The sequence below is a fragment of the Lissotriton helveticus genome, chromosome 2_1, assembly GCF_964261635.1.
Source record: "Lissotriton helveticus chromosome 2_1, aLisHel1.1, whole genome shotgun sequence".
Classification (NCBI taxonomy): domain Eukaryota; kingdom Metazoa; phylum Chordata; class Amphibia; order Caudata; family Salamandridae; genus Lissotriton; species Lissotriton helveticus.
This window is the reverse complement of record NC_136059.1, coordinates 880,301,730-880,327,533: the sequence shown is the minus strand read 5'-3', so window position 1 is coordinate 880,327,533 and position 25,804 is coordinate 880,301,730.

The following is a 25,804-nucleotide window of genomic DNA, read 5'->3' as shown; positions in this document are numbered from 1 at the left end:
CAGTGGCAACTGCTGTATATGGTAGTGAACTGTGGGGTTATGCTGTGGGGGAGCAGTTACAGACGGCTGAATACTCTTTTATGAAGCGCCTTTTGTGTGTCCCAGCTGGTACCTCTGATTTTGCTGTACATGGAGAGCTGGGGGCACATTATTTAAGCGACATTTTCTCTTTACGCCCGCTGATTTGCTGGCTTAATGTGTGGTTAAATGAGGATATTCCATTGACTCATTTGATCATGAAAGACTTTTTGTCCCTGGACAATGCAATGGCCACCCCATTGCTAAATTATTTGAAATCCAGCTTTTCCAGGCTTGGTCGCTCGGATCTTTTTGAACATCCAAGTAGGATTGAAAAAAGGGACGTGGAGGTAATTAAAAGGACCTTCCTTATGGACAGAAGTATGCAAAGGGAAGGTGTGGAGCTTCTCAAATCAACTGTTAGAAAATATGTCATGCTTAATACATGTGATTCAATGGAGCCATATTTGACTGGTTCATTGACCTCGCATGAGAAGTTTTTGCTAACAAGGTTTAGGCTAAACCTCTATCACCACTTGCTGATTAGACCAAAAAGTGACATTTTTATTAAATTTGCTGCACCCTGTGGCTCCGACGGAAAGTCTCCACAGGATATGCAGCATTTTATATTTTTATGTAGGTTTTATGATTATCCACGCAAACGCTATCTGATTGTTCTTTTAAAAAAACTTAATTTTAAACAAATCAGACCAGCCCTTATGTACTTACAACTTTTACATAAGGACAGTATTCTTCAAGTGACCACATTTTTAAAGTTATGTATAAGTATTAGAATTTGTATGGATCAGTGAAGATCTGTTGTGTTTATTTATTACTCTTCTGAGTTTTATTCTTGTATGACAATCAACGATCCTTGTATGTTTTGCACTTTATCGTATACCCATATACTACTGTATTTTTAAATTGCATTGTTGCACATGTACTTTTATGGTTTGAATCAAAACCGAAATAAAGTCTCTATTGAATTGAAATGTAAAGAAACCAAAATCATTAACTCACTTCCACTGTTAGAGGACCAATGCCTCTAATGTAATGCAATAACAAAACTGTTTTTATCACCAAAGGGCTTTCTGGAGAAGAATGAAATAAAATTGTTAAAATCGCATACTATTGAACTCTGCTGGCTCTATCACGCGGTGACTAATCAAACGATCTCATACCTATTTAATCGCCAATGTACGCGAAGATTCCAGTTGAATCACGTACCTCCTCCTCCTACACCAAAACAAGACCAATAATGTTTGTCATATACCTCCGCCTACTATAAAGATTAGTGCGAGCTAATCTCAGAAGCACATTCAGGCGGATGCAGAGTCAAAATCTTACCGCCAAGCTCTTGTCCTTCGTTTTTGCGCCCATGATGTCACCCGTAAATACCTCGAACTCCCTGCAAGCATTAGAAACTTGCGTTACCACCAATCATACGGCGTAAACATGAATACCCAATCGTCAAAGTTAAAAGATCCTACAGATTCACTTACAAATAACGTCTCGCAAACCCGTGTTTCCTTCGACTCCTGTTCAATTACGTCCAAAACGGCAATCGAGTTGACACCAGTGTAAGGAATGTCCAGAGTTTAAAACACCAACGAGAGCGGATCTAACCCGCCCTCCTATTGGTTCCAAACTTCCTCCATTCTAATTACACCAATCACCATCCTTCTATCTGTACCTAACGCGAACACCGTACTCCATGTAATCCCCTATCGTCATCACCTAGGAGACCACTGTCACAAAATGAAATCTTTATTGATCTCGCAAACAATAGTATCTATATTCACCCTTCCGATTATCAAGGACACTCGAAAAAACAAAAGGTGACCAATAGAACTCAAATGCTCTGATTACAATTAAAGGTGCGATCGAAAATAAAAACGAACACAAATGAAACAGTGCAACAGAAAGCGACAGTGAGTGACCATTGAATACTTATACATCAAAATATACTGCAAATTTGTGTACTATATACATTTACAGTATTACATGATCCCTACTACAGAGTTTGCTATGCTCATCCTAATTTACAGATAACAACTGTACTCAATCCGATCATTGAGCCCACCAGGGGTCAATGTGTTAAGCCTTTTTATCCAGAAAGTTTCTCTCTGGAGTAATTTTTTGTTTATATCTGTACCTTCTTGGGTCAAAACTACCTCTATAATTTGTTATCGAAGTTGTGCGATACTGTGTTGTTATTTTTTTCGACCGAGTGTATGCAAACATAGGTTTTCACAGAAAAATGTTATTAAAGTCAGTCTCTGATTGTAGTATTTCCCATCTTTTGTTGATCACATTCTTGATTTTTTGTGAGTTCACTGAGAACTTCGAAACAAAAACATTACGTTGCGTTTTTTTCTTTTCTTTTTTGATTAGCAATGTTCATCGAACTTGCTTTAATGCTTTCAATTGTGCTTCATCTAGCAGTTCCTTGGGGTATCCTCTTTTTTCATAGTTTATCTTGAATTCGGAGATGTACTCCATACTTTTCTCTTTACTAGATACAACGCGCCGAATTCTCAAAAACTGTGAATAGGTTAAATTGTTCAATAGGCTTTGCAAGTGAAAGCTTCGATAGTGCAGCAAACTGTTTTTATCCGTAGCTTTGCGATATAATGTTGTGACAATCTGATTATCTTAAAAAGGGTCAGTTTTCACTGTAAAAATGTGGTTTCACCACCTTGCATTTTGGCCATTTCCTGTCACGGGCACTAGGCCTACCCACAGAAGTGAGGTAACATTTTCCTCAGAAGACTTTGAGGAATGTGGATGGGTGGACTTTTGTGGATCCATGCAGATTCCAGAACGTTCCACCACAGAAATGTGAGGAAAATGTGTTTTGTTGTGACAAAGTTTGAGGATTGCATGGGATTCTGTGTAACAGAACCTGGTGAGAGCCAGACAGGTCACCCGATCCTGGATTCCCCTGGGTGTCTAGCTTTAAAAAATGTATACGTTTTCTAGCTTTCCCTAGGTGCCGGCAGAACTAGGATTAAAAATCTACAGCTAGGCACTTTGCTGAAAAAGGGTCCGTTTTCACTGTGAGGATGTGGTGTGTCCATGTTGCGTTTTGGGCTGTTTCCTGTCGTGGCCACTATGCCTACCCAAAGAAGTGAGGTACCATTATTCTTGGGGAATGCAGGGTACATTAAATTCTGTAGATCCACATAGATTCCAGAACTTTCCACCACAGAAATGTGAGGAATTATTTTTTGTTTTTTTTACAAAGTATGAGGTTTGCAAAGGATTCAGGGTAAGAGAGCCTGCTGAGAGCCAGACAAGTCACCCCATCCTGCATTCCTCTGGGTGTCTACTTTAAAAAAATGTATAGGTTTGCCAGGTGTCCCTAGGTGCCTGCAGAGCTAGGGTTCAAAACCTACAGCTAGGCACTTTGCAAAAAAGGGTCCGTTTTCACTGTGAAAATGTGGTGTGTCCACGTTACGTTTTGGGCGGTTTCATGTCTGTGGCACTAGGCCTACCCACCAAGTGAGGCACCATTTTTCTCGGAAGAGGTTGGGGAATGCGGGGTGGGTGGAATTGTGTTTAGCCATGCAGATTCCAGAACATTCCACCTCAGAAATATGAGGAAAATGTTTGAGGTTTGCAAGGGATTCTGGGTAACAGAACCTAGTGAGAGCCAGACAAGTCACCCCATCCTGTATTTCCCGGAGTGTCTAGTTCTCAAAAATATATTAGTTTGCTAGGTTTTCCTAGCTTCTGGCAGAGCTAGGGTTCAACATCTACAGCTAGGCCCTTTGCAAAAAAGGGTCAGTTTTCACTGTGAAAATGTAGTGTGTCCACATTGCATTTTGGGCCAATTCCTGTCGTGCCCACTTGGCCTACCCACACAAGTGAGGTATCAATTTCCTTGGAAGAATCTGGGGAATGCTGGGTGGGTAAACATTTGTGGATCCATGCAGATTCCAGAACTTTCCACCACAGAAATGTGAGGAAAATGTGTTTTTGTTTTACCCCATCCTGCATTTCCCTGGGTATCTAGTTTTAAAAAATGTATAGGTTTTCTAGGTGTCCCTAGGTGCCTGCAGAGCTAGGGTTCAAAATCCACAGCTAGGCACTTTGCAAAAAAGGGTCAGTTTTCACTGTAAAAATGTGGTGTGTCCACGTTGCGTTATGGGCCGTTTCTTGTTGCGGCCACTAGATCTACCTACAGAAGTGACGTACCACTTTTTCTCAGAAGACTTTGGGGAATGCGGGTGGGTGGAATGTTGTGGATCCACACAGATTGCAGAACTTTCTACATCAGAAATGTGAGGATTTTTTACAGTTTGATGTTTGCAAGGGGTTCTGGGTAACAAAACCTGGTGAGAGCCAGACAAGGCACCCCATCCTGTTCTCCCCTGGGTGTATAGCTTTAAAAATGTGTAGGTTTGCTAGGTTTGCCCAGGTGCCACTAGAGCTAGGGTTAAAAATCTACAGCTAGGCACTTTGCAAAAAAGGGTCAGTTTTCACTGTAAAAATTAAGTGTGTCCACGTTGCGTTTTGAGCAGTTTCTTGTCACGGGCACTAGGCCTACCCACAGAAGTGAGGTAACATTTTTCTCAGAAGACTTTGAGGAATGTGGATGGGTGGACTTTTGTGGATCTATGCAGATTCCAGAACGTTCCACCACAGAAATGTGAGGAAAATGTGTTTTGTTGTGACAAAGTTTGAGGATTGCATGGGATTCTGTGTAACAGAACCTGGTGAGAGCCAGACAGGTCACCCGATCCTGGATTCCCCTGGGTGTCTAGCTTTAAAAAATGTATATGTTTTCTAGCTTTCCCTAGGTGCCGGCAGAACTAGGATTAAAAATCTACAGCTAGGCACTTTGCTGAAAAAGGGTCCGTTTTCACTGTGAGGATGTGGTGTGTCCATGTTGCGTTTTGGGCTGTTTCCTGTCGTGGCCACTATGCCTACCCAAAGAAGTGAGGTACCATTATTCTTGGGGAATGCAGGGTACATTAAATTCTGTAGATCCACATAGATTCCAGAACTTTCCACCACAGAAATGTGAGGAATTATTTTTTGTTTTTTTACAAAGTATGAGGTTTGCAAAGGATTCAGGGTAAGAGAGCCTGCTGAGAGCCAGACAAGTCACCCCATCCTGCATTCCTCTGGGTGTCTACTTTAAAAAAATGTATAGGTTTGCCAGGTGTCCCTAGGTGCCTGCAGAGCTAGGTTTCAAAACCTACAGCTAGGCACTTTGCAAAAAAGGGTCCATTTTCACTGTGAAAATGTGGTGTGTCCACGTTACGTTTTGGGCGGTTTCATGTATGTGGCACTAGGCCTACCCACCAAGTGAGGCACCATTTTTCTCGGAAGAGGTTGGGGAATGCGGGGTGGGTGGAATTGTGTTTATCCATGCAGATTCCAGAACATTCCACCTCAGAAATATGAGGAAAATGTTTGAGGTTTGCAAGGGATTCTGGGTAACAGAACCTAGTGAGAGCCAGACAAGTCACCCCATCCTGTATTTCCCGGAGTGTCTAGTTCTCAAAAATATATTAGTTTGCTAGGTTTTCCTAGCTTCTGGCAGAGCTAGGGTTCAACATCTACAGCTAGGCCCTTTGCAAAAAAGGGTCAGTTTTCACTGTGAAAATGTAGTGTGTCCACATTGCATTTTGGGCCAATTCCTGTCGTGCCCACTTGGCCTACCCACACAAGTGAGGTATCATTTTCCTTGGAAGAATCTGGGGAATGCTGGGTGGGTAAACATTTGTGGATCCATGCAGATTCCAGAACTTTCCACCACAGAAATGTGAGGAAAATGTGTTTTTGTTTTACCCCATCCTGCATTTCCCTGGGTATCTAGTTTTAAAAAATGTATAGGTTTTCTAGGTGTCCCTAGGTGCCTGCAGAGCTAGGGTTCAAAATCCACAGCTAGGCACTTTGCAAAAAAGGGTCAGTTTTCACTGTAAAAATGTGGTGTGTCCACGTTGCGTTATGGGCCGTTTCTTGTTGCGGCCACTAGATCTACCTACAGAAGTGACGTACCACTTTTTCTCAGAAGACTTTGGGGAATGCGGGTGGGTGGAATGTTGTGGATCCACACAGATTGCAGAACTTTCTACATCAGAAATGTGAGGATTTTTTACAGTTTGATGTTTGCAAGGGGTTCTGGGTAACAAAACCTGGTGAGAGCCAGACAAGGCACCCCATCCTGTTCTCCCCTGGGTGTATAGCTTTAAAAATGTGTAGGTTTGCTAGGTTTGCCCAGGTGCCACTAGAGCTAGGGTTAAAAATCTACAGCTAGACACTTTGCAAAAAAGGGTCAGTTTTCACTGTAAAAATTAAGTGTGTCCACGTTGCGTTTTGAGCAGTTTCTTGTCGCGGGCACTTGGCCTACCCACACAAGTGAGGAACCATTTTTATCGGGAGACTTAGGGTAACACAGAATTGTAGAGCAACTGTTATTACCTTTTGACTTTCGATGCATTTCTGCCTTCCAAATGAAAGACAATGTGTAAAAAAGAAGTCACTTTAAAAAATGTCCTATAATTCTTATGCTAGTATGGGTACTCACAATTTCAGAAATGTGCAAATAGCTACTGTTTCTAAACTCTATATTGTGTTCCAATTTCAAAAATATATAGGTGCCTTTCATCCTGATTTTTCACTGTATATATTTTCCCAAATTAATTGCTTTATACCCAGAACAGAATAAAAAAACATTGCAAGACGCTTCTCAGGTATAGGCTCTGGGTTTCTGGGGTTCGTGGTGAACCTACAAGTCCTATATATTCCCAAAACCAGAAAGGCCCAGCGGATATAACGGTATATTGCTTCTAAATATCTGTCCTAGTTAGAAGGTTACAGGTAAAAACGTTAGCACAAATGGCTGTTTTTTCAACTAATTTCAATTTTGAGCATCTGAACTAATCAAACACTCACACCCAGTCAACAGATCTGGGTTTAATCCATCACCGTTCTTTAGCCCACTCTGCCACCCCAGTTCAGACATGGCCATATACAAATCAGTCTGACCCTGTGCCTCATGGGAACAGTCCAGCCCGAACTGCCAAGCCATGCCTTCCCTGGACCGGAAACAAGCTTCTGAGGAGCGGTTTCTGGCATTTCAGCCGTCTTCGGCCCGGCTTGCTTGAATCCAGTGGCAAAGTAAGCAAGGAACTCACGTCTGAGCATACCCTGCCAACTTATGGCGAACAAAGTGGTACAAAAGGGGGTGGTGATGGACGGAGCATCTGAACCAATCAAACACTCACACCCAGTCAACAGATCTGGGTTTAATCCATCACCGTTCTTTAGCGCACTTTGCCACCCCAGTTCAGACATGGCCATATGCAAATCAGTCTGACCCTGTGCCTCATAGGAACAGTCCAGCCCGAACTGCCAAGCCATGCCTTCCCTGGACCGGAAACAAGCTTCCGAGGACCGGTTTCTAGCCGTCATGACCACGCCCGTTTTTTAGAACGCTCAGCACCGCTGGGGAATTAGCCCCGCGTGTCATGATGAGCTCAGCTCGTCATCAGCACACGTCCACCGTGCCTCATGACGAGCTGAGCTCGTCATCAGCACGCAAGGAGTTAAGGGGAGTCAGAGAAGGCTCATTTCATAGTCTCTTTGTTGTGATTTTTAACATCCAGGGTATGCCCAACTAGCAGTCTGAGACTCAAGAGTCCAGTAGCAGCTCCTGTAGGGAGTGCTGTGTGGCGGGGAGTGGCAGGGTGGGGGGTAGTAAACTCCAGCATATGGCCAAACTGAGGTAAGTACATCAATAAATAAATGGAAATGCAGCGTGCGCAATGTAGTTTTATTCATTTATGTACTTACCTCGGTTCGGCCGTATGCCAGAGGTTACTACCCCATACCCTGCCCCTCCCCCACCCCGCCCACTGCCCGCAGCCCTCCCTCCAGGAGCCGCTACTGCAAGAGTCCACTAGTACACTTTTCTCTAGTCAGATGTGGTCCAGTGCTGACACATTATCTATTCAGCAAGTTTTCTGGGACTGACTGCCTAAATTCAGTCTTTCTTGCACCTGTGGACTTGGAGTTCCTGAGCATGTCCGCTCTGTGAGCATCGGTGCGGCAGCGGCTGGTTGAGGTTAGTTCACTGCACATGGCCAGGGCTGGCGCACAATCTCCTCACATGCAGTCTCGCTCCTGCAGCAACAAGAGGTTCCTCACAGTTCATAATTGCAAGTAGTTTTTAAGGTCTCTCTCAAGATGTGGGGGAAGATAATGAGGCGTTCCGGGTGCTGATCCCTCTTCTGGGGGGTAGATGCATGGGGGTTTTCCACAGTGGCCTCACTCCTGTGAAGATGCTCTGGGTCAGTACACAGTTGTGGCTAGTTCTGGTGACCCTCCCCCCGCCATAAGGGTCATCATGTACCTACTGTACACAGGCGCTGAGCCACTCACCACAGCAGGTGTCCGCACAGCAGCCTCTCCCGGCATACAGAGTTGCAGTTCCTCAGCTGTACATAGGCTCCGACCGGATCAGCACAGCATTCAACAAAGTTCACTTGCATCAGCCCCTCCTGCCATACGGGGTTGTCGATCCTTAGCTGCGCGAACTTCAGCCCTATCGACACAATGTACACGACTGCTCACTTAGAAGTGGTCCTCCCCTGGCATACAGGGGTCACCGGCTTTTCCTGCACACGGGAAACGACCCAATCGGTGCTGCAGCCATTTCTTAACATCTTGCAATGGAAGTCCACTCAACCGGATTCCTCACTGGACCTCGTTTCCTCCAGCGATGTCATCTTCCTCACAGGGACCACTGGTTTTGGCAAGCAGGCAGGCGATGATGCTCCAGGGCAGGTGGTCTTGGATTCCCCACACCTAGCAGGGAGAAAAGCGGGCCTTTGCCCCCAATTCTAGTCATAGGCAGTAGTCTTGCAGAGCTTCCCCTCCTCACACAGCCTGTCTGGCTGCTCGTCATATTGCAATTTTTAGGGTCTCAAACACCACTTTTTATATAGTATATTTCCAGACATAAAATAAATGTGATTTAGTGTCTGAGTCTTGAAGTTTATGTTAGGGGGTCTGCTTCGTTTGAAGGGCCCCCTCTTCTCTTCTCTTGAAAGCAGTATGTCACAGCAGGATTGACTCCAAAGCTGGTATTCCCACAACACAGGCCATGGGGGTAACTTAAGTTTACACCTGTGTAAGGAAATAACTCTTTTTGCATGATCTTCCCCAAAGTTTTCTATTGATGCTGATTGCTTTTTAGCTATTAGAGTGCAATGAGGCCTGCTCATCTGACCTCCGTGCTAGTGTTCTAAACCTTGACAAAATGTATGTTGAATTGGCTACCCCCGATTGGCATAAGCTAGCTTACTTGTAAGTCCCTGGTATATGGTTCCGTAGTACTCAGGGCATACGGCAAGTTACGGTGCATATATGTTACAGTGCTTTTTCACACTCAGGGGCTGCTGCACTGACTGTGCCACCCTCGGTGTGACAAAGCATAACATGGCACCCAGCCTGTCACTGCTAAACAAAAAACAGTGGTTCCTGTGGACACTAAATGATTGATATTACATTATATATATCAGCGCAGTCTGTCAGAGAAAGAAGGACATGTAACACAGAGTGTGTAGAGAAAGATCCTTTTTGTGTATCCATTGAATGGTTGTTTCTGTAATAATATTGAAACCTTTGTTCTTATGTCACAAAAACATCACAATTGATAATCATATGTTTCACTTTTTTTACGCGGGACATTTCACACAGAAAATGTACAACAAATGTGAATTTTTATATATAAAACACATTGTTTCTCTACACCCTCTGTGTTACATGTCCTTCTTTCTGACATTCATGTACCCCCCATTTTATTGCGACTGGGTTGATATATATATATATATATATATATATATATATATATATATATATTGTAATATCAATCATTTAGTGTCCACAGGAACCACAGTTTTTTGTTTACTTGTAAGTACCCTGGTTCCATGTGAGTAGGGTGCCCCATGTGTTTTCTTACACAGCCTGCCACTGCAGCCTGGAAGCGCAGTTTAAAATTGCTGATTTGACTTTGCTATTTAAATCAATGGTGAAGCCCCTACTTCCAATAACAATATACATATAGCACCCCTAAGCAAGGTAGTGGTGGGCGGATCTTGGTAAATTTCATAATGTTGAATTCTGTGGAGTTACAGAAGAACGCCACAAGATTCCATTGAGTCCTGCCAATGGGCAGAAAATATGCCTTTTGTACTGATATTTAGCACAGGTAGCGCGAGCAGCGCTGAAAATACAGCGCAATCAGGATCATGCATTGCACAAGTGCTCATGGCAATTTGAGTTGGTTTTACTGCTGCTCGAGTAGAAAATCTACTTGAGCGGTAGCAAATCTATTTGAGCGGCAGCCCTCAGACAATGACCGCTCGCGACAACCCGCATTAGAAAATCACGCTAGGGGGTGCCAAATCTTGCTAGCACTCGCATGCTTGCATTTTATCGAGCATTGCAGGAGAAAAATTCTGTCATTCAGCAATTGACTGAAATTGGCCTGAACTCTGCGTTAAAGAGTAATCAAAGTCACCATCATTCCTACAATCTAGAGGGCGGATTGGAACATTCCACCCACTCCTAAAGGAAAAACTATAAAACCTAAGGCAGGGAGCTGTATATTATGAAGTAGGACATGTACTTTAATGTGCCCTCACAGTAAAGACTCTAAATTGTTGTTTTTACTGTGGGAAAGGTATTAGTCCCATTGACTAATTCAGAGTTACAAGCTGACTTCTCAGCACTGCTTACTTCTGACTGGGATTTCTAAAATGGGTACTTCAAGGTATGATATTAGACCTGACATGATGCCCACGTTGAATTTAATGTCCCTTTTAAGGAATAGCAACATTTAGAATGTTGTCACTCTGTTGGCCAGTTGTTCCGGTGGCCATTTGCTGACCGCCTTCTGCCCTTCTGGGGAACAGTCTGAACGAGTCTCAGGCTCAGGAACAGTAGAGACGTGCCACAGAGGGAGAGGGTTAGTTTCCATTTGCAGGAAGCCTCACAGGGTGTTGCCCCCAAAGGCAAGCTTCAAAGAAGAAGCCGCCTTTGGGGGACTAAAGCAATCACAGTTGGGGAGGGCTGCGCCATTGTTTAGGTAGACAGGCTGGTGGCGGGAACAGAGAGGGGAAACCAGTTGCCTAACCAGTTTTTCCATGGGCGTGGAAGGATGGGGTACCAAGTTCCTAACAGCCAATGAAGAGTTCAGATATATTGAGAGTGGGCAGAATAGCGCACCCTGGGATTGATCAATGCCTCATATAGCTAGAAGTTGTCATAAGGCAGGAGAGATTCTCTAAGCCCGTAGGCTAGTCATCACATCATCCCCCTCGGGCACTTTCTTTGCTTAAATCAGTGCATATTATGAGCCAGTACCTTTCTGATGCTCGGCACCGGCACATTATTATCAACACTGGCACCTATGACAGTCAGGCACATGGTGGGGCTGTTTGTCTTATTTAGAGATGAACACAACAGTTGTTAATTACTTCATATACACTAAAATGAGAAATATCTGCTGCCCAAGCTATTCCTATACCTTTGGTGGGCTGGAATAGTCTGAATAGTCACGCTTGGAGGAGTGTGATGGTTAGTAGTTGTGTTTATATTGTCATTGACTGATAGGAGGAGCAATGGGTGATGCAATCTGACGTAGCTTTCTGGTGAGGGCCCTGGCACTTGTTTTACAAATTAAGCACTGATTTACATTTAGCACCATTGGCACCCTGAACCTTAGACCACATCTGGAACGGAGAGAGGACTGAAAAAGGACTACCCTGCTGACCCCTTGGTCCTGGCATGAGAGGCTACACCAACTGCTGGACTGCAGCTGCTCTTCCTTGGGATAATGTAGCAAGTTCTGTGCTTTTGGTGTCTGGCTCTTTGGAAAAGTCTCTCCAAAGCTCCAGACAAAAAAGGTGAACTTCAAGAGTCAATCGGATGAGCCCCCTCTTCCAGCACTACAGCCATAAAAGCTGAAATAGCACGCCATAGCTAATCAAAAGCCATCTTCAAGGAATCGCCTCTGACTGCCATTTTGCAGCCACGAATACCTCCCCTTGATACTCAATTGTTGCACCGGTGTCTGCAGAATCTGAGAGAATCATCAGAGTGCAGATTGATCACCAAAGTCTCACCCCCCCCCCCCACCATTTCGACCACCCAGCACCCAGAGCATCTTTCAGCATCTTCGACAATCTATATCCCAGGCACCAGGACCGCTTTATTGAAGTCTATGGAGGTTGTTGCATATAGTGTGGAACTGAAGTTGAGACTGCTCTGGTAACCTGATAACTGACCTTCTCCCTTTTGAAATCGATTGCACCAACTGGGCCAGAGTAGTTAACCACAACCTTTTAAAACTTTTCCAGAGTTTTAAAACGTTACGGTAAGCAATGCTTGCTTGCACTTTAGACAAAAATCGGAAAATGACGCTTTATTTAAAAAACGTACCTCCAGAGCCCTCAGGGGGATTTTGCTCATCATGCTGTCTAACAATTCGTAAAAATATAATGATTTAATTATAAATTGGTGTTGGATTTCTTTTGTGTTCTGTGACTTTCTTATTCTGTTATTTGGTGCGTCTAAATGCTTTACACTAGTTCCTTTGTTTAAGCCTTGCTGCTCGAAACAACAGCTACCCAGTGTTGAGCTAGAGCTTTTACAAACAAGCCTGAGTGGCCCCAAGATGATTATATGAGTGTATTACACAGTGAGGTCTCACAACCACACCATATAATATACCTCAATGCTCACCACCTGCTTGTCAGCCACAGTGATATGAGCATCAAAAGGTGAGCCAAGGGCCCCAGTTCTACTCCTTGAGATTCTCTTATCAGACCACATCCTCTTTTCTGAGATGTACCCAGCCCCTTCATTTGGACCTCTAACTTAGCCAAAGAGCACCATGTGAAGTGTACTATGGAAACCGGTCTGTCCCCTCTCTCGTGTGTGCTGACCCAGCTTACAGAAATGCAGCAATACGCAAATCTGTCTGGGGGGATTCCTCTACCTCCTCTCCAGGTTTCATCATGCAGCCTGGGTCTCACAAAATGGAACCCAGGGCCCTTCATTATTGTACCGTAGACAGGTAATTATGCACCCAGTGCATGTATACAACATAAACACACTGTGTGTTGATGCTGCTTAACTCCTGGTAAAGGCAGTAGCTTTTCACCACTATTAGGGTAGCGTTCTGGGCGCCCCTCCTAGCTTAACAAGACGCTGTCCATGAGACGGGTCATTTTCCTGGTGCACACGCATCATCCTTGTTTGCCTATGACAAAGCAAATCAACATTAGAGATCCAGCCATCAGTACATTTGGGCACTCAAAGCATGGGTGCAATGTCCATTACCATGCAGAGGACTTTTGTGCCCCAACCTATGCCCCTCCCAGATTAGAACACCACAAACCAACTTCTAACCTAGAGAGGAATAAGGTCAGAACTTACACAAAGCCCACTCTATGGCAAAGCACTGCTTCTTGATAGCTGCCTAATACTGTTCTCAGAGTATTAATCGCCTACTAATAAAGGCTTCTGGACGCTCTGCCTTTTGTCATCCAATTGAGCTAATACAGCTCCAATTCCTTTGTCAGAGGCATTCCTCTGTACAATGCAAGGCTGACTGTAGTCATGCGCTTTCAGTACAGATACAGTGCATATCACCTTTTTCTGTTCTTCAAATGCTTTCTGACACTCCTTAGACCATATCCCTTTACTGGGCTGCTTCCTGGAGGTCAAAGCAGTCAATGGGCCAACTATACTTGCAGAGTTCACATAGTTGAGTTCTAAAAATACCCTCCCTTTAGTCTGGGTAGTAAGCACTTCCCACTCCAACACCGGCCAAATGTAGGCATCCAGTGGTCGAGACTTCAAGTTCCTTGCCTTATGCCTAAGGTATAAACATGTGGTTCACTAACCCCTCGGCTAGCTGAAACCTAGGCACACACTACCTATGTAGTTAATTTCACAATGATACTTCACTCTTCAGTACATGTGTTTAACAGTTCATCATTACGATTCATTTTTATTTTTTCAGAAGAAATGAGAAAATGCTTCAAGTCAAAATAAAGACATCATTTTTTGAAAAATCAATACATATACAATATCTCTACCTAAAGATCTTCAATCAACAACATTTATATAGTTGTCGAGAACCCAATGCATTTCGGGACTTGTTCCTAGTCCCTTCGTCAGGGGTAATGTTGTAATCTAGAAAGAATAGTAATATACAAGCACGTAAGTGAATACATTTCCAGCAAATGACATAGCAATAACAAACCAAAATACAGGGATACAATTACTGAAAGATGCACATTCTCTACCACCACCAGTGCCACCATTAATGTGTAAAGAAGAAGGATTGGAATGTATTCCTGCAGCGATAGCAAATTGTAGTAACGTAATTTGTTGGAACATTGCGGGATTGGGTTCAAAGATGGGTGATTGCAACTGGATCAGGTTTATTAAGCAATATCAGATTATCTGTCTACAGGAGACTTGGTCAATTGAATGTGACTATTTCCTTGAAGGTTACAAATCTTTTTATGTCCCTGCGTTTGCATCTAGCAGGGGTAGGCCAAAGGGGGGCTTAGTCATATTCATTTCTGTTGCTTTACCATGTAATATACGTAGAGTTTTAACTGATAACCCAGGTATCATCGGGTTGATATTAACTGGAGATAACTGTTCGGCTGGCCTGGTTAATTTTTATAATAGTGTAAATTTATGCTCTGTTCTTAGTCAAATTCAGGCACTAAATAATTTTGTTTGCTCCCATATGAAAGAATGTCTCCATAACCTCTTGATTATGGGTGACTTTAATGTTCAATCACAAATATTGAGGGTAGAATCATCTATCCTCCAGACTGAGCGCAAAATCACCTGTGAAACACCAGGTTTCTTATCCAAGTTCATTCGTTTTTTATTTTTCTTCTTTAGAATATTTCAAGTGTTGAATTTAACACGACATTGTGCAAAGGATTTTTCTTGCATACATAATTACATTCTTATGTAGCCGAGTTGTTGATAAACATGTCAATTTCATTTCACCCAATGCATTTCGGGCCATATAAATTTGACCCTTCGTCAGGGGTCTGAAACAAGGGACAGACAGGACCGGATTAGTCACTCCATTTATATATACAAATGTCAACATGAATCATGGTCAACGTGCTGAAACATGCGATCTAAAAGTACCGGGTGATTGCCAGCGTCAAACGGAAGTAGAGCGAGAAAAGTAGAATGATAGAAGAACATGTTCCGAAACATGAGATGTTACACGCCACCAAGTAAATGAAACCGATCAGTGCACACTTCATCGACCGGACAAAATACTAGTGCGCGAAAGACACCACTTAAACCATACCAATGCCAAAATAACTGCAAAATGAACACAATTAAATAAAATGAACGAGCAAATCATGTCACACAAACTTATGAGCATACGGACGCCGCCGCGTCTCGGAAAGTTCAATCGAGTAACCACCATACTCCAACAATGCCTATCGTAGGCAGATCTGACATCATGTGATCGCGACCGTGACCAATCACGACGCGGAACTACAGAATAGCCCCCACCATATGACGGGAGTACTCGAGCTTCATTCTAAGGAAGTGCAACGCGCACCCGAATGTAGGTAGATTGTAAACAGTGGTGTACTACAAACATAAGTCATTACATGGCCCGCGGCAATATGTATGATAAAATCGTACAATGAGTAGTGCAATGTGAGAAAAAAACATTGAACAGTGCAATATAAAGCAAAAACGATATGAGTGCAAAATCGATTTCATGCATAATACAATGTAAATTATGAATAACTGTGATGTAAGCAAAAATGGAAAATATGAATTTTACAGTATCATGGGGACTAGAGTTATTCAGAAGTCAATGTTGTAAGGTTACTGCATCATAAGAAACACAAATGTTCAACCCGATCATTCAACCCGATGGGCTGGTTGGAATTCAGTTTTTTTATCCAATAGAATTCAGCTCTTAATCTTTGTTTAACCGGATCCAGGTCTGGGCGTTGCGAGATAGTCTCGAGAACCATGAATTTTAATTGTGAAATTTGGTGACCCGCTTCTTTCCAATGACATGCTAAAGAAGATTTCATATTCTCAAGTCTGATGTTACTCTTGTGTTCCGTGATACGAACTTTGATTTTGCGTTCCGTTTGTCCGACATATATTTTACCACATGGGCATTTGATGGAATAGATGAAGTGTCACAAGTGCTGGAATGGTGCAATTCAATGGTATAACCTTTAGTGGGATGCATGAAGGTTTTTCCAATCATCACGTTATTGCAGTGGATGCAGTTTAAACATTTTAACATCCCTTTCCATATCTGTTTCTCCTTTTTTGGTGTATTGAGTAACTCTTTAAGATTTTTTAATCTCTGGAATGCAAAAGTGATTTTATCGCTAAATAAATTGTTCAGATCAGGTTCAGTTTGAATCAAATGCCAGTGTTTGTTGACAATTCGTTTGATTTTGCTCGAATCAGTGGAATATTTCATGACACAGACAGTTTTTTGCTCTGTTTGTCTAACTTTGGATGCCAATAAGGTGACTCTCTTCATTTTTTCAACCTTTTCCAAAGCAGTTTGCAAAATATCCGAAGGGTAGCCTCTCTGTACATACTTCACAGTTTGTTGTTTGAGTGAAAGATGTAGATCGTCTTCACTTGACGTAATCCTTTTGAGTCTAATGTATTGTGAAGTAGGAAGATGTTTTTTTAAGGAATCTGGATGGAAACTTTGGAATAAAAGACTCGCATTTCTGCCCGTGGGTTTATGGAAACCTTTGGTGCTGATATTATCATTAACTAGCATTATTTGTACGTCCAAAAATGCTATCGATTCTTTTGAGATAGTATGTGTGAACTTAATCCTTTCATTATGGGAGTTCAGTGTCTCAATGTTCTCTTCCAGTTGTTCTTTTGATCCTCGCCAAATTAAAAAGATGTCGTCAATGAAACGTTTGAACATGATTAATCCTTCAGTCCATGTACGATTGGCTAAGATATGATCTGTCTCAAATTTTTGCATAAAGATGTTCGCATATGAGGGAGCCCCCCCAAAACCCATTGAGGTTCCATTAGATTGGTTGAAGAACTGACCTTTCCATTCAAAATAACTGTGATATAATGCGAATTGCATTAATTCCAAGATCAGGATTTTTTGATACTCTTCAAGATTGCTGTTCAATAAACACCATTCAAGGGCTTCAATGCCCTCTTTATGCGGGATTGAAGTATACAACGCGATTACGTCGATGGTACATAACCAGTATGTGTCCCCTTGTTGGAATTTTGCAGTTTTTAACATATTCAAAAAAGCAGTGGTATCCTTAATATATGTTTCACTAGTTTGAACGAGGGGTTGCAAAAATTTGTCAATGAATTTGCTGATGGGTTCCGAGATGGACCCACACGCCGAGACGATGGGTCTGAATGGAGGATTGGTGGGATCCTTGTGGATCTTAGGCAACATATAGAGTTGCGGTCTTCTGGGATATTTCAAATGGATAAATGCATGTGTTTTTTGACTGATCCACTTCATCGTCAATGCATGATCCAATATTTGTTGCAAGATCTGTTGATACTCTCGTGTTGGGTCTCCTGACTATGGTAGATAAATGTCCTGATTGTGGACGTGATTGTTAACACTCATGATGTAAAATTCCATGTCCATCACTATAAGGGCGCCACCCTTGTCTGCTTTTTGGAAAGTGAGACTTTTATCTTGACTCAAATTTTGTAGCGTATTCCATTCTTTAATAGATAAATTGCTTTTTTTGGGTTTGTTGAAAGAAATTTTCTGCACTTCGGAAAAAACTGTCTGTGTCATGAAATATTCCACTGATTCGAGCAAAATCAAACATATTGTCAACAAACACTGGCATTTGATTCAAACTGAACCTGATCTGAACAATTTATTTAGCGATAAAATCACTTTTGCATTCCGGAGATCAAAAAATCTTAAAGAGTTACTCAATACACCAAAAAAGGAGAAACAGATATGGAAAGGGATGTTAAAATGTTTAAACTGCATCCACTGCAATAACGTGATGATTGGAAAAACCTTCATGCATCCCACTAAAGGTTATACCATTGAATTGCACCATACCAGCACTTGTGACACTTCATCTATTCCATCAAATGCCCATGTGGTAAAATATATGTCGGACAAACGGAACGCAAAATCAAAGTTCGTATCACGGAACACAAGAGTAACATCAGACTTGAGAATATGAAATCTTCTTTAGCATGTCATTGGAAAGAAGCGGGTCACCAAATTTCACAATTAAAATTCATGGTTCTCGAGACTATCTCGCAACGCCCAGACCTGGATCCGGTTAAACAAAGATTAAGAGCTGAATTCTATTGGATAAAAAAACTGAATTCCAACCAGCCCATCGGGTTGAATGATCGGGTTGAACATTCGTGTTTCTTATGATGCAGTAACCTTACAACATTGACTTCTGAATAACTCTAGTCCCCATGATACTGTAAAATTCATATTTTCCATTTTTGCTTACGTCACAGTTATTCATAATTTACATTGTATTATGCATGAAATCGATTTTGCACTCATATCGTTTTTGCTTTATATTGCACTGTTCAATGTTTTTTTCTCACATTGCACTACTCATTGTACGATTTTATCATACATATTGCCGCGGGCCATGTAATGACTTATGTTTGTAGTACACCACTGTTTACAATCTACCTACATTCGGGTGCACGTTGCACTTCCTTAGAATGAAGCTCGAGTACTCCCGTCATATGGTGGGGGCTATTCTGTAGTTCCGCGTCGTGATTGGTCACGGTCGCGATCACATGATGTCAGATCTGCCTACGATAGGCATTGTTGGAGTATGGTGGTTACTCGATTGAACTTTCCGAGACGCGGCGGCGTCCGTATGCTCGTAAGTTTGTGTGACATGATTTGCTCGTTCATTTTATTTAATTGTGTTCATTTTGCAGTTATTTTGGCACTGGTATGGTTTAAGTGGTGTCTTTCGCGCACTAGTATTTTGTCCGGTCGATGAAGTGTGCACTGATCGGTTTCATTTACTTGGTGGCGTGTAACATCTCATGTTTCGGAACATGTTCTTCTATCATTCTACTTTTCTCGCTCTACTTCCGTTTGACGCTGGCAATCACCCGGTACTTTTAGATCGCATGTTTCAGCACGTTGACCATGATTCATGTTGACATTTGTATATATAAATGGAGTGACTAATCCGGTCCTGTCAGTCCCTTGTTTCAGACCCCTGACGCAGGGGCAAATTTATATGGCCCGAAATGCATTGGGTGAAATGAAATTGACATGTTTATCAACAACTCGGCTACATAAGAATGTAATTATGTATGCAAGAAAAATCCTTTGCACAATGTCGTGTTAAATTCAACACTTGAAATATTCTAAAGAAGAAAAATAAAAAACGAATGAACTTGGATAAGAAACCTGGTGTTTCACAGTTGATTTTGCGCTCAGTCTGGAGGATAGATGATTCTACCCTAAATATTTGTGATTAGATTGAAAGGCACGTCCTGACCACGTGCGACGACCAGAGCGCTGCTCTTAAAAATCGTATACTCAACACACAACATAGTTTAAATTCGGAGTGCACCGGGATAACACTTTGTTTCATTTTGACTTTAATGTTCACCCATGTTGTGATCTCTTGCTGAAAAGTATCTCGGATGTGCATTGTGTACGTTCCCAGGGTCTACATATGGAACACACAGTTGAAGGGGAATTACTCAATGATCTACTGAATGATTTAGATCTGATAATAGCTATGGAATTGAGGGACCCCACTAAGTGTTTTCTTACCCCAACTTTTAAAGGGCACGGACGGGGAACTTTCATTGACTATGTGCTACTCACATTGCCAATGCAGTCCTTTGTGGATTCCTTTTCTATTGAAAATAGTGTATTTAGTGACCACAACCCGCTCATTTTTCAGCTGAAGGGTCCCTGGGTAGTCAAGGAAAAGCGGAACTCTGCTGTAGGTAGGCTTAGCACAACGGATGGTAGACGCCGCATTAGACGGTCTATGATTGATGCTGATGTGCTGTACAGAAAAATAATAGATACTTGTACAGACGAAATCTCGAGCTGTATTTCAGCTGAGACCGAACCAAATAGGGTCCTGGACGCGTTTCAAAATCTGTTGGATAAAGTATCTCAGCTGATGTTGGCCCCTGCAAAAAATACAGAAGTCAGGGGACCAAGATGGTTTAACCAGGATTGTTCGAAAGCTGCACGCAATTTAAGGGTGGCTCTGGTAGCTAAACCCAGAGTAAAAATGACCGTTCAAGCGTGCAGGAAAGAATATAAATCAGTTATTGCCACACGAAAGGACTTTCTAAGAGAGGAGGCGTGGAATGAGATTCTTGACCCTGTCATCTTAAAGTGCAGTTCCAGATTTTGGCCAGTGGTAAAAAACACCTTCCTGGTGCAGGATTCGGGGGATGGTCTGGAATGTTGCATAACTATGGATGAGTGGGTAAATCACTTTAAAACACTATACTGTTGTACGTCAACGGAAAATTTTAATTCTCCTCCTTGCGATAGTGATAGTACTATCAGGTTTGAAAGAGGTGAGATTATGAAGGGCATAGCAGGATTGACAGCGGGGAAAGCGCCAGGCCCTGATGGGATCCCCCCTGACCTGTTTAGATCGGACCCCAGTTTTTGGTCACCCATATTGGAGGCGGCCTTCAATGCTGCTGTAATAGCCGGATGTCCACAATCATGGGGGGTGTCCACTATTGTTCCGGTCTTTAAGGAGGGGGACAGGGGAAGTCCACTCTGTTATAGGCCAATTTCATTAATTGATTTCATGGTTAAAATAGTAGGCAGAATACTACTGCAGAGACTGTCGGACTGGGCGCAGGAAAACAACATCATGTCCATCGCGCAGTAATGGTTCTGCAGTTGACGTTCAACTATAACACAGTGCCTCAATCTCTTTTTAATTTTAAGCAAGTATACTATAGCAAGGAGGGGGACAATCCACCTTGCCTTCATGGATTTGTCACCTGCTTTCGACTGTGTAAACAGAAGAAAGCTGTGGCAAACCATGAGGGCAAAGGGTGTTGACAATGGGATTGTTCATTTTCTTGTTGACCTACATAGTGATACAAGTGCTAATGTAAGGTATTCTAAGGATCTGGGAGTAACTTGTAATTTTGACATCAAAAAGGGTGTGCGCCAGGACTGCATTTTAGCCCCCTTTCTTTTTAATTTTTATATTAACGATCTTGATAGCGACCTGCAGAATATCCAAGCCGACTGCCCAAGAGTTGGAAGGAAGGGTATTCCCGTTCTTTTATACGCAGATGATGCAGTTTTAATTTCTAGAACTGAGAGGGGACTCCAAGCTCTACTCAATGCTTTTAAACTGTTTATGTCAGACAGAGATTTATTGGTCAATAATTCAAAATCGTATATAATGCAAGTTGGCCAACAGCCAAGCAGAAACTTACTGTTCAAGCTAGATGATGTAGTGATCCCTGTATCGAAATCATTTTCGTATCTTGAGGTTATTTTCGATAACAAACTTAGCTGGGGTCCACATCTTGTTAAGAAGAAAGGCGAATTAACAAGATGTGGACCCCAGCTAAGTTTGTTATCGAAAATAACCTCAAGATACGAAAATGATTTCGATACAGGGATCACTACATCATCTAGCTTGAACAGGAAGTTTCTGCTTGGCTGTTGGCCAACTTGCATTATATACGATTTTGAATTATTGACCAATAAATCTCTGTCTGACATAAACAGTTTAAAAGCATTGAGTAGAGCTTGGAGTCCCCTCTCAGTTCTAGAAATTAAAACTGCATCATCTGCGTTAAGAAGAAAGGCTGGTACCTCTGATTTTGCTGTACATGGAGAGCTGGGGGCACATTATTTAAGCAACATTTTCTCTTTACGCCCGCTGATTTGCTGGCTTAATGTGTGGTTAAATGAGGATATTCCATTGACTCATTTGATTATGAACGACTTTTTGTCCATGGACAATGCAATGGCCACCCCATGGCTAAATTATTTGAAATCCAGCTTTTCCAGGCTTGGTCGCTCGGATCTTTTTGAACATCCAAGTAGGATTGAAAAAAGGGACGTGGAGGTAATTAAAAGGACCTTCCTTATGGACAGAAGTATGCAAAGGGAAGGTGTGGAGCTTCTCAAACCAACTGTTAGAAAATATGTCATGCTTAATACATGTGATTCAATGGAGCCATATTTGACTGGTTCATTGACCTCGCATGAGAAGTTTTTGCTAACAAGGTTTAGGCTAAACCTCTATCACCACTTGCTGATTAGACCAAAAAGTGACATTTTTAATACATTTGCTGCACCCTGTGGCTCCGACTGAAAGTCTCCACAGGATATGCAGCATTTTATATTTTTTGTAGGTTTTATGATTATCCACGCAAACGCTACCTGATTGTTCTTTTAAAAAAACTTAATTTTAAACAAATCAGACCAGCCCTTATGTACTTACACTTTTTACATAAGGACAGTATTCTTCAAGTGACCGAATTTTTAAAGTTATGTATAAGGATTAGAATTTGTATGGATCAGTGAAGATCTGTTGTGTTTATTTATTACTCTTCTGAGTTTTATTCTTGTATGACAATCAACGATCCTTGTATGTTTTGCACTTTGTCGTATACCCATATACTACTGTATTTTTAAATTGCATTGCTGCACATGTACTTTTATGGTTTGAATCAAAACCGAAATAAAGTCTCTATTGAATTGAAGTGTAAAGAAACCAAAATCATTAACTCACTTCCAATGTTAGAGGACCAATCCCTCTAATGTAATGCAATAACAAAACTGGTTTTATCACCAAAGGGCTTTCTGGAGAAGAATGAAATAAAATTATTAAAATCGCATACTATTGAACTCTGCTGGCTCTATCACGCGGCGACTAATCAAACGATCTCATACCTATTTAATCGCCAATGTACGCGAAGATTCCAGTTGAATCACGTACCTCCTCCTCCTACACCAAAACAAGACCAATAATGTTTGTCATATACCTCCGCCTACTATAAAGATTAGTGCGAGCTAATCTCAGAAGCACATTCAGGCTGATGCCGAGTCAAAATCTTACCGCCAAGCTCTTGTCCTTCGTTTTTGCGCCCATGATGTCACCCGTAAATACCTCGAACTCCCTGCAAGCATTAGAAACTTGCGTTACCACCAATCATACGGCGTAAACATGAATACCAAATCGTTAAAAGTTAAAAGATCCTACAGATTCACTTACAAATAACGTCTCGCAAACCTGTGTTTCCTTCGACTCCTGTTCAATTACGTCCAAAACGGCAATCGAGTTGACACCAGTGTAAGGAATGTCCAGAGTTTAAAACACCAACGAGAGCGGATCTAACCCGCCCTCCTATTGGTTCCAAACTTCCTCCATTCTAATTCAACCAATCACCATCCTTCTATCTGTACCTAACGCGAACACCGTACTCCATGTAATCCCCTATCGTCATCACCTAGGAGACCACTGTCACAAAATGAAATCTTTATTGATCTCGCAAACAATAGTATCTATATTCACCCTTCCGATTATCAAGGACGCTCGAAAAAACAAAAGGTGACCAATAGAACTCAAATGCTCTGATTACAATTAAAGGTGCGATCGAAAATAAAAACGAACACAAATGAAACAGTGCAACAGAAAGCGACAGTGAGTGACCATTGAATACTTATACATCAAAATATACTGCAAATTTGTGTACTATATACATTTACAGTATTACATGATCCATACTACAGAGTTTGCTATGCTCATCCTAATTTACAGATAACAACTGTACTCAATCCGATCATTGAGCCCACCAGGGGTCAATGTGTTAAGCCTTTTTATCCAGAAAGTTTCTCTCTGGAGTAATTTTTTGTTTATGTCCGTACCTTCTTGGGTCAAAACTACCTCTATAATTTGGTATCGAAGTTGTGCGATACTGTGTTGTTATTTTTTTCGACCGAGTGTATGCAAACATAGGTTTTCTCAGAAAAATGTTATTGAAGTCAGTCTCTGATTGTAGTATTTCCCATCTTTTGTTGATCACATTCTTGATTTTTTGTGAGTTCACTGAGAACTTCGAAACAAAAACATTACGTTGCGTTTTTTTCTTTTCTTTTTTGATTAGCAATGTTCGTCGAACTTGCTTTAATGCTTTCAATTGTGCTTCATCTAGCAGTTCCTTGGGGTATCCTCTTTTTTCATAGTTTATCTTGAATTCGGAGATGTACTCCATACTTTTCTCTTTACTAGATACAACGCGCCGAATTCTCAAAAACTGTGAATAGGGTAAATTGTTCAATAGGCTTTGCAAGTGAAAGCTTCGATAGTGCAGCAAACTGTTTTTATCCATAGCTTTGCGATATAATGTTGTGACAATCTGATTATCTTAAAAAGGGTCAGTTTTCACTGTAAAAATGTGGTTTCACCACCTTGCATTTTGGCCATTTCCTGTCACGGGCACTAGGCCTACCCACAGAAGTGAGGTAACATTTTTCTCAGAAGACTTTGAGGAATGTGGGTGGGTGGACTTTTGTGGATCCATTCAGATTCCAGAACGTTCCACCACAGAAATGTGAGGAAAATGTGTTTTGTTGTGACAAAGTTTGAGGATTGCATGGGATTCTGTGTAACAGAACCTGGTGAGAGCCAGACAGGTCACCCGATCCTGGATTCCCCTGGGTGTCTAGCTTTAAAAAATGTATACATTTTCTAGCTTTCCTTAGGTGCCAGCAGAACTAGGATTAAAAATCTACAGCTAGGCACTTTGCTGAAAAAGGGTCCGTTTTCACTGTGAGGATGTGGTGTGTCCATGTTGCGTTTTGGGCTGTTTCCTGTCGTGGCCACTATGCCTACCCAAAGAAGTGAGGTACCATTGTTCTTGGGGAATGCAGGGTACATTAAATTCTGTAGATCCACATAGATTCCAGAACTTTCCACCACAGAAATGTGAGGAATTATTATTTTTTTTTTACAAAGTATGAGGTTTGCAAAGGATTCAGGGTAAGAGAGCCTGCTGAGAGCCAGACAAGTCACCCCATCCTGCATTCCTCTGGGTGTCTACTTTAAAAAAATGTATAGGTTTGCCAGGTGTCCCTAGGTGCCTGCAGAGCTAGGGTTCAAAACCTACAGCTAGGCACGTTGCAAAAAAGGGTCAGTTTTCACTGTGAAAATATGGTGTGTCCACGTTACGTTTTGGGCGGTTTCATGTCTGTGGCACTAGGCCTACACACCAAGTGAGGCACCATTTTTCTCGGAAGAGGTTGGGGAATGCGGGGTGGGTGGAATTGTGTTTATCCATGCAGATCCCAGAACATTCCACCTCAGAAATATGAGGAAAATGTTTGAGGTTTGCAAGGGATTCTGGGTAACAGAACCTAGTGAGAGCCAGACAAGTCACCCCATCCTGTATTTCCCTGAGTGTCTAGTTCTCAAAAATATATTAGTTTGCTAGGTTTTCCTAGCTTCTGGCAGAGCTAGGGTTCAAAATCTACAGCTAGGCCCTTTGCAAAAAAAGGGTCCGTTTTCACTGGGAAAATGTAGTGTGTCCACATTGCATTTTGAGCCAATTCCTGTCGTGCCCACTTGGCCTACCCACACAAGTGAGGTACCATTTTCCTTGGAAGAATCTGGGGAATGCTGGGTGGGTAAAAATTTGTGGATCCATGCAGATTCCAATACTTTCCACTGCAAAAATGTGAGGAAAATGT